This window comes from Montipora capricornis, chromosome 5 (assembly GCF_036669925.1).
Source record: "Montipora capricornis isolate CH-2021 chromosome 5, ASM3666992v2, whole genome shotgun sequence".
In the NCBI taxonomy this organism is placed as follows: domain Eukaryota; kingdom Metazoa; phylum Cnidaria; class Anthozoa; order Scleractinia; family Acroporidae; genus Montipora; species Montipora capricornis.
In genome coordinates, this window is record NC_090887.1 from 10,925,959 (window position 1) to 10,935,412 (window position 9,454).

The following is a 9,454-nucleotide window of genomic DNA, read 5'->3' on the forward strand; positions in this document are numbered from 1 at the left end:
ACCGCTCGAAGGCTTCATCTCTACACAGCAAGGCACTCAACTTGCATGCGATAAAATATCAGGCCTAGTCTAACGAGACGACTCTTTGTGAATATCTGACAAGACTTAAAATAGAAAAAGAAAACCGATTTAATTTTAATAATACTTAAGAACGTTTAATCTTGTGTATTTTTTGCAATAAAAAAAAATCGTTCTCCGAATGCTAACAGTCCGTCGAAGTGTCTACAATTTTTGAGGGAGTCGGTTTACATAGACGAGGCTAAAGTAGGGTCCATTTGTGGCCACACAAATTGATTCGATTGTCAGCTTAACGATGAGATCTTTTATCTTTGTATGCTCAAGATAAACATAGCTTAGATTAGCTCGGCGGAGCTCAGGAAAAGCCCAGATTCCTAGACAAAATGTAAAAAACCTCAAACCCTTGTCCAAATATATAAATATAACCCAGAAAGAGATATCTAGACGTAACATCCAGCTGGAAAAACTGTGTTTTGTTTTTACAAATAAAATGAAAATAATGTCATCATAAGATAGCATTTTTGGGTCCGGCAAAAATAGACCATTTTTATCTCGCAGAGTCATCTTCATCCTACTCCAGCTTGAGACATAGGATGTGGATTGGCAACATTTTATTGTTGCTTAACATGCTATTCTCTCAAAGTTGCTAGATTTTGCACTCGACTATTTGTCCGATTGAAGGGCTTTCATCAAAGGTATTTTTTGCGTCACAGGTATCATAAAAAACCTTTGTTAGGTAAGTTTTCCTAGTATAGTTTTTCCCTGACTTGATGTAATCCGGTCGATGCCATCTTGCTTATCTGAACTATATTAAGTGCTAAAACGACTGAGTTGACGGTTCAATTCCGGAAATTTGCGACGCAAGCATGCTAAGATAACTGATTAAAGAATTGAGTTTGTCTTCAATTGTCTTCTATTGTCCGCCGGAAAGCTAGGCTATTCAGAGATATTTTACGCCTCGTCTGTCCAATTATCCTCACATTTCTCCTGAAATAGATACCTAAATAGTCTGTATCACTGAATAATTGACTTAAAAGCTCAAGGAAACTCGTTTTAACGCGAATTCGCGTTCCAGGGTTTGAAATTCTACATTTTAAAACGGGTTGGTTTTTGCGAAGAGAGAAAACCGAAGACACAGAGTCCAAAGAGAAAACCCCTCGGTAAAGAGAGAGCTAACCGGCAACAAACTATATCCCCACCTAGGATTAAGAAAGGACGCTACTTCTGGGACACCACATCGAGAGCTGTCAACACTGAAATTACGATAAGAAGGGAGGTTAAGCATGGACAACAGCGACAGCAACGAAACGCGACGAAACTGAAGAAAATGCATTTTGAACGAGAAAATTAAAAACTATATAAAAACGCAGAGATTAAATTTATATTTTTTCTCCTAACTAATCGATGATTATACAAGTTTTATTCTTGGGTAACGGACACACCTTATTGAAAAGGACTGGAATATACGCGAAGTGCTGACAATTTAGTTTTGAGAAGACCACTGGTTTTCCTTTCTAATCAAAGGGCGTTAGCTCTGCAGTCAAAAAAGCAAGAATGAGCATGAAAAAAGCGTGCTGCACTTGCGGCAAACATCAGTTTAGAGTATTTCTTTGCCGTGCTTTTCAAAACAACAAAGTAAAATAGCCACATGTGTGATTTTGACGGTAACACGAGGGCAAACTCGTCATGCATGTAGCTTTGCGTTTTCTCGAAAAGGATGCTGCTTGTCGTAAGAAAAATGAAAATTCTCCTATTTTTATAACTTCTCTCCCATTTGAGAAGTTGCTTGATCCGAATCTGTAGCTAACAGGCAAGAAAATCAGTGAGCTAAAACAAATCAGGTTTCTTCCATTCTTCAAGGTAAAATTCTCACCAATGCTTCGCAGCAGTTACTGGGGCGTTGCGTGACATCCAAAAAACGGCTGTACCTCTTGGTGAACACTATATTTCATTGACTGTATAGTGTCGTACTTCCTATTGTTTTCTGTGCTAAGTCCAATGTTATCTTTGTTCGTTCTATTGTTCTTTTGGCCAATCCTGACGCCCGTTCAATGAGGTACGACACGACCTAATGCTTTCCGTCTGCCGTAAACGCAATACTAAACTCTCTATCAACGTGCCAACAAGAGGTTTTTTCGGCTTTTGAAACAAAAAGTTCTTTTGTTTCGTGGTTGGCAATCAAGAGAAATTTCAGTGGCTTCAAAAATTAATTAATAGTTCACGAGCCCAACAGCCTATCAAAACATCGAGAAAACGTCACGTGCATGAGCTTTAAACCTCATTAGAATTCTTTATACAATAGTCAGGCCGTGCCTGACGAAATATTGGTAAATCAAAAATATACATATCCTCACAGCCGTACAACCAGCCTTACAGTATTATTTTGTTTTTCTTGTACGCTAATATTTTCCCCTCACATTTTGAACCTTTGTTCGGACTCCCGAGGGACACGCTCTTTGAGGAATGTTTTTTAAATCTCGTATTTTTGAACCCGATAAAACACTGCTACTCCTTTATAAAACATTACTTCAGTGTTTGTAACCAGTGAACATCGTCGACAAATATACTGTACATGAAATAACGCTAAATAACCTGAATACGTGTTTTTCTAGAAGTCAGCACTCGCCGGTGAATACTTCATTCCCTATTTTACTTCAAGACCTTTCGTAACAAACCTGGCATAGACAACTAACTACGCATCCACTGTACAACGCAACGTAAAAGAGATAAAATAATCACGAACAACTGACGAGAACGCATATTAATTGTTTTAAACCTACGTTTCGTTGACGCTGCGCTGTGAAGCCACTGTGTTCACTCGGCCGGAGCTTCTCTCGGTTTCCGTAGTATAAACGACTGAGAGTTTTGCTATTCATTCCCCCCCCCCCTCTCCCTGGACGGCCCCCCCCCTCTCCCTGGACGGGATGCCAGTCCATCCCAAGCTTACCCCCAACGGCATGTCGCTAGTGCTCATTTATGCACTTGGGTGGAGGGAGACAGTATGGAGCAAAGTTTGTTGTCTGAGGAAACAACTGTGTCTGAGCAAAGCCACGAATCAATGACCCTGGGGGTGGGAGTCCGGCGCGCCAATCACTGCGCAAGCGATCATTCCTCTACCCAAGATCGACGTTTGTAACAGCCGTATGATAAAAGAAACAACTGAAATCATGTCAAAATGTAATGATTACATTTTAGGTCGGAAACCAGTCGGCAATTTACAACCCCAGCGGAATTCCGTTCCAAACAGCGGAGGCAAAGCCAGTAGACATTATTAACAGGTTGATTCTAGAACCCGGAATACCGCATGTAAATTCAGCGCGTCGTCCACTGGGACATGCAAAAGATGTTTTTCTTACATCTGGGAAGAAAAATAGAGATGAAAAGTTGCTGATAACGCAAAAACCGTTAGGGTTCGTTTCCAGGCCAAAACGGTCAAATTAGACTAAAAACTTTCAGCTGTGTTACATACCCATGCAAGAGGAAACGGAAAAAACGCCCTCACGGTTTGAAATCTATGTGAAATTTGTGACAATCACTTGTATTTTGGGGGGCAGATATTCTTAGCGTTATTTTCATAGAGTTATGTCGTAGAGTTAGATTTAAGTTTCCAAAATCCTGACTTCAAGATTTTGGAAGCCAACATGTATAAAAGCTAACCTTGGGACTAAAAACTCTTGTTTAGGCCCAAGGTTAGCTTTTATTCATGTTTAAGATACTTGTTGTGTTTCTGAATTCAGGATTTAGATCTTCCAAAATCTTGAAGTCAGGATTTTAGCTTCCAAAACATGTCTTGAATTCAGGATTTTGGAAACTTAACTCTAACTCTAATCTCATAACTCTGTTAAAATAATTATATTGCCAGTCAACCTCACACTTGTGAGAAACATCAAAAGTTTGTTAGCATTGTACCGAGAAGCTTGGCTGCTGAAGCCCGCAAATTGACTTCTGCCGAAGAATATAAAGAAACCGTTTGAATATTGTTACAATTCAGCTTAATTAGATCAGAGCAGAAAATGCTTCAGTGTTTAGCTCATTTTTCTCAAGTGCAAAGTGTATTTTGGGTTGGCCATTTAAGTGCCAATAGATCTTTCTTTCCGGTTGATGTTATACATGTGACACAAGTATGACAAGAATTGCATTTAAGAATTCATGATATTTTAACTGTGATGTGTAGTGTGCAGAATAAATGACGTCCATTTATGACGCAGTGGTTATACACTCCAGCTAATCAATGCGTTGTGATTCTGCAAGTTTCTTGTACGTCATCTACCCTTCGCCTACTGCTACCTACTTCATCCGCCCCTCCTCCCCTGAGAATTAAAACGCCATCCACAAAATGTCGCTGGTTTGGGGCATTTAAAATCTCAGCGTACCTTTCTAACATCTCGCGTATTAATTCTCAGTGCGGAGCTTTCATTCTCGTTCGGACACGTCGTCGGCGTTTTGTGCTTCCGCTCTCTTGAGCACGAAACCTTTCCATTCATTTGATGGTCCTTGAGACAATTCGTAAGTTGATTGTTTGCAAACAATGACGCGTCATATTTCTTTACGTTCAATACAAACAATTACTTAGCTTTTCAGTTAAAGGCGTTTCATATCTCGTTGGGCTTGAAATCAAACGCAATCATACCGTTTTGTTTAGCCTTGCGTTTAAGCTGACCGTTTAACTCAAAAAGGGAAGTCATTTTATTTCTTGGCCACAGTAAACCGTTTATTAATCTGAAAATGGAAAAATCGTTTTGCAACAAGCTCAATTAAAACGAAAGAAAACTTCGAAAAGCTGCGGTGAGACTTTGACGTAAGATTTAAAACAAGTAGAATGTTTTTCATGAAAATAATCGGATGAATTTTGTTTATCATTCCATTTTCACAGAACTGAAATAAGATTATCCAAGTTTATCCATAGCGCTGGGACAAAGGCAAAATAAAGAGGTTATTTTTTAGCAAGACAAACAACTCCACCTGACTCTTAATAACCGATTTAATCGTAGAAAAGAATCTAATCTTTTCTGAAACTTCTATCGAGTTTGGGACCTTTTCTTTTTCATCTTATCCTCTAGTTTTGTTGTGTTTTGGTGACTATCTCTCGAAACCAATGACGAATGTTATTCTCAAGAATCTTAATCCTTTCGAGTCAATTTGAAAAACAGCTATTCTTGAGCCCCTTACACATAAGTGGCGATTTTGTATATTGCGAAATGTTATGTTTGACAGAAAGTGAACTGTGAACGATATTTTAAATACCACATTGCTTCACGGATCCACGCGATTAACGCTTCTTTTAAAATTCATCCTCTTTTTGCCAAAATAGACCACGTTACGTCATATGAGGAAAGCGACAAGGTACATTTTGCAGAGGTGGACGGAAGAAGCACGCTTGTATTTTATCAGAAAAGATGTATTAAACTAATTACTCGAGGACGTAAACTTGCGTAAAAGGAAAATTATTTGAAGGAACTTTCTCTTAAACCAATATCAAACTGATCACGTCAGTTTGGAGTCTCAGTTTGCGAAGTGAATACTTCGTTCGAATCAATTTTATCACACGATTAGAACTGATTTCGCGAAGTTGCAGTAACAGGGAACAGCGGTAAAGGAATTATAGATTAGCGGTCTTTTGAGTGGCAAAGGCAAAACTCCTCAGTCCTGGCAATTTTGCACATGAAGAGAAATCGAATTCACTGCTCTTGGGCCGGTGCAGGACAGTTACCTCTGTTTGTGTTATGTCTTCCTCGTATTATTGCCGGAAGAGTACGATACCGCGTTTGTCGACATTTTAAAGAAAAGAAAAGATTAAAATAAGTCCTATGCTTTTGCTCTTTGACGTTGCGATGTGTATGAGCGGATAATCACACGATCTTGCCAAAATCGTGCCCTTTGTGTGAAACCACTTTTCAACACCTGACTTCACGCGCTGTTTCATGAGGTAAGTTGCGAAAATACTTTACCATTTTCTGGCTAATCCACATTTTTTTTTTTATTATTGTACAGCTCAAAATCTTACATTTTATGTTTTAAACTCAGTACAGAAACGTCCGTATAGATCTGATAGATCTCCCAAGAGGGATGTATAAAACAGCTGCGCTTAAGTTCCATGCCAAGAACACGGGAGAAAGGAAGATTTAAGTGTTGCCGAATTAGCTACAAAGTTCTCAGTTTACCTTGAATTGATGTAAACACACCTTCCTCGTTTAAACTGTTTCCTTAGTTGTGGAGTTCTCTTCAAGCGCCGTTGGATATTGCCACGATGAGGTTCAGTTCGACACAGTGACATGCACCACGTCTGGAGTTTTTTGTGGGTGGCATAAGGAAAGGTGAAGAAAGCAGACAGCCGCGGCCCAGCAAACTGTGAGAAAATCTCCGAAAGATCAGCATTTTTCGAATTTTACGTTACATACCCGTGGTTAGGGTTTCAATTAACAATAAACGGAAATAAGGTTAAAAACCATTAACCTCTATATAGTTTTCCTTTTGTTTCTTGATTTCTTTTTAAGATTCTTCGCCTGATTTGTCTTGAAACAGCTTAAAAGAAAACGCAAGCCTTTAGTTTCTCATAATTTGACCAATGTAAGTGGCTCTTATGGAATGAAATCTCCGCGCCGTTGAGTCTCCGAAATACAAGTACTTAGGTAAAAGATACAATTGATTCGTAGGCGGCATTTCGATGTTTCTATTCATAACTACTGCACACCAAATGTTTTATTGTCGTATTAAATTATCCTGTAAATATTTTCAGAAACTGTGACAGTTCTTTCAGTGAGATGCAATTTCGATTTTCTCGGTTCAGCGGTTGAATGATTTAAGAGCAAGTCTTAAAGGCTAATTCATTTGAGTACGTTCTGCTCATTCGCTGGTATATTGAAAACAAATCTCAATGATCCCAAAGTAATGTTCTCATGTGAAATATTGCTTAACAGTGTGGGTGAGCCTCATAAATTGATAAAAAAGATTAAAACAACAGATTTTAGCGGGTGTTAAGGCGCTAAGTTTAAGTATGGTGTTTACACAAAAAGGTGCGTTTCGCGTTTCATGTTTGTCTTGTGGCGCTGTTTTCCGCCCTAATTTTTCAACTCGACTTAGTGAGCTTCGCACATGGAAAACTGTACTAACATAGTTTAATCCGCGAACAGAAAACATCTGAATCACTGTTGACAACACTTTCAATGATGGGTGATGTTATCGAGCCTTCGGATTACGTCAGTCGAATTGTACTCTACGAGCTATCTTCGTTATCTCGTTAGGCCAACCGGCTTGTCGAATACTTGTTCCAAGGCAAGAAAAAGTTCGGTTCAAAGAAAGCGATGATGATCTTGTTAACGTTCATTATTTCTTGAGGCTAACAGTCTGAAGTCTTGGCGTCGAATATAAGCATTCGTTGATGTCCTATTGCGAGTAAAAGGCATGGTGGCGCTGATCTCAAATTCTTGACCTACCCGCTGTTAGTTTCACTAGACACGAGGTGCGAGTGCATAAACAAAAAAAAAGAGTAATAAATACAAAACTAAAACCAAAAGAAAATACTTTATGGGCTTAAACGATTACCGATCTGAGCAATATACAAGTCGGCCCCAAAAGCGCCGGAAATGAAAAATGATATATGCTAACGTGGCTCGATCCTGATGCATTCCCGTTTCGACAAGTTCTTAATTCCTTACAGGTGCAAACAGAATTAAAACAAGGAAAAATTGAAAGTTAAACTGATGTGATAGTTGATGTGGCAAAGAATCGCACTTAATTTCATCAAACAATGGAGACTACACGTCCAAAATGCCGGCCAAGAGGTTTAATACGTCCAAGAACAAGTCGGAAGTCGATCCACAGCGGGTTATTTCCGCGTGCTAGTAAAACTGAGTTGTAATGGAGTGTGGTTGGACTGTGTTTAAAATTGGCGAGGCAGAAAAGATACACACAAGAAATTGTTCACTAACCTGAGCTAGAAAGCAGCGTTCATTGCTCCCCATGTAAATAGACTAATTGAGATGTTGGTAAATAAGGTTAATTGCTCAATGACTTGACAGTTTTGAGAAGTGAAAGTTTTGACAAATCATAACAATTTGATATTAGGTGCAATATAACAATCAATGGTTTAGCCAGAAAATAACGAGTGGGCGATCTGATGATGTTTTGAGACGCATCTACACCGTCCCCTTTCGCAAAAGATTATGGTCTTCAAGTGTTGCAAAAAAAAGAATAGTTAAGAGAGTTATGTTAAAATCATTATCACAGTTTTGCTAATGTGCCTCTTCGCAGTACAAGTAATTGGTTTTTTCTGCTTTATCGATGATTTACTGTCTTTCCTTGTCTGCCATTAAATATTTGTTCCCGACTAACTGTCTTCGATGGCGTATCGTTTATATTAAAGGGACAACATATCAAATGAATATCGTGATTTGAATATTACAATAAATGGATAGTTCTGTTTAGAGGTAATTGCCGCCCGTCTCCACGTCTCATCGACAATATGACAGAGTTTTTTGGAGGTAATCAGCATTGGTAAAAGACGCCGGCTTGGTCCCTGGCCTTGTGAAATCACATGATATGCTTTGATATTTACAGTTGCTAAGCTTATGAACTACAAAGCCCATACAAATATTAGCTGTTTTTGCCGCCATTTTAGAATAGCTTTCCAAAACAGAACCGAGATACTTGAGCGAGTTGTCATCTAGAGTGGTGGCACTTTGGTGGAAAAACAAGCTCTGATACAAACAACGCATAGTGTTGTCAGCTTCAATTTGACAGATTGGGAGCAGAATAGATTGCAAATAAATAAGGCGCCTTGTTCGTTGTCTGGTGCGGTTGTTAATTTGCGTGATCGGACCGTCTACGATCAAACGCGCGAAGAAACGAATATGAGACCTGGTTGAAACGGGAAGTCAACGTACACTAAAACAAAGCTACTTTAAACTGTCAAAGCAAACTCAAATTATCACCCACCAATACTGAAGGTTTCTTGGATCTTGTTTTGTAGAAAGCCTTAAATTTCCAGCATAACAACGACTCCGATCGGAGCTGCTTAAAGGCATACGTGCAAGGCCAACGCTAATTGCGGTCACGATGTGGGAGCATAGAAGCAGCCGAAGAGAAACTGAAGGTTAACGCTATCGAGTACCTAATTAAATTAGGTAATTAGTGTTATCGTTGTACAACTAAAAGCACGTCTCCATTAGATTTTCTTTAATGACTCCTAAAGAACTGTCAACGAGGTGAGGGTACATGCCAATTTTTCGTAGAAACATTAAATCGAAGAATTATCTGGGTTTCGCAAAGGAAAGAAGTTGTATTCGACGGCGTGATGCTCTTGAAATTTTAAACCAAGTGTCAAAGGCGGGGCAACTGTGGTTTATGAGAATGAAAGATTGTGTTTTGGAAAGTAATAGGCCTATAATTATCTCTTCCAGTTTGTTCTCAAGTGCAGCTAAAACATTTCCGCGTATAG

At 39.0% G+C, this 9,454-nt stretch overlaps 1 protein-coding gene across 1 annotated transcript in view; it reads right to left on the bottom strand.

Annotated features, from left to right (window-relative positions):
• Window positions 1–9,088, bottom strand: part of LOC138049437 (SPARC-related modular calcium-binding protein 1-like) — a 38,731-nt gene extending 29,643 nt beyond the window's left edge. Inside the window, exon 1 of the mRNA XM_068895704.1 lies at window positions 8,953–9,088. The gene's annotated coding sequence lies outside the window, so the exon portion shown is untranslated. The remainder of the gene's footprint in view (window positions 1–8,952) is intronic.
• Window positions 9,089–9,454: the final 366 nt, after the last annotated feature.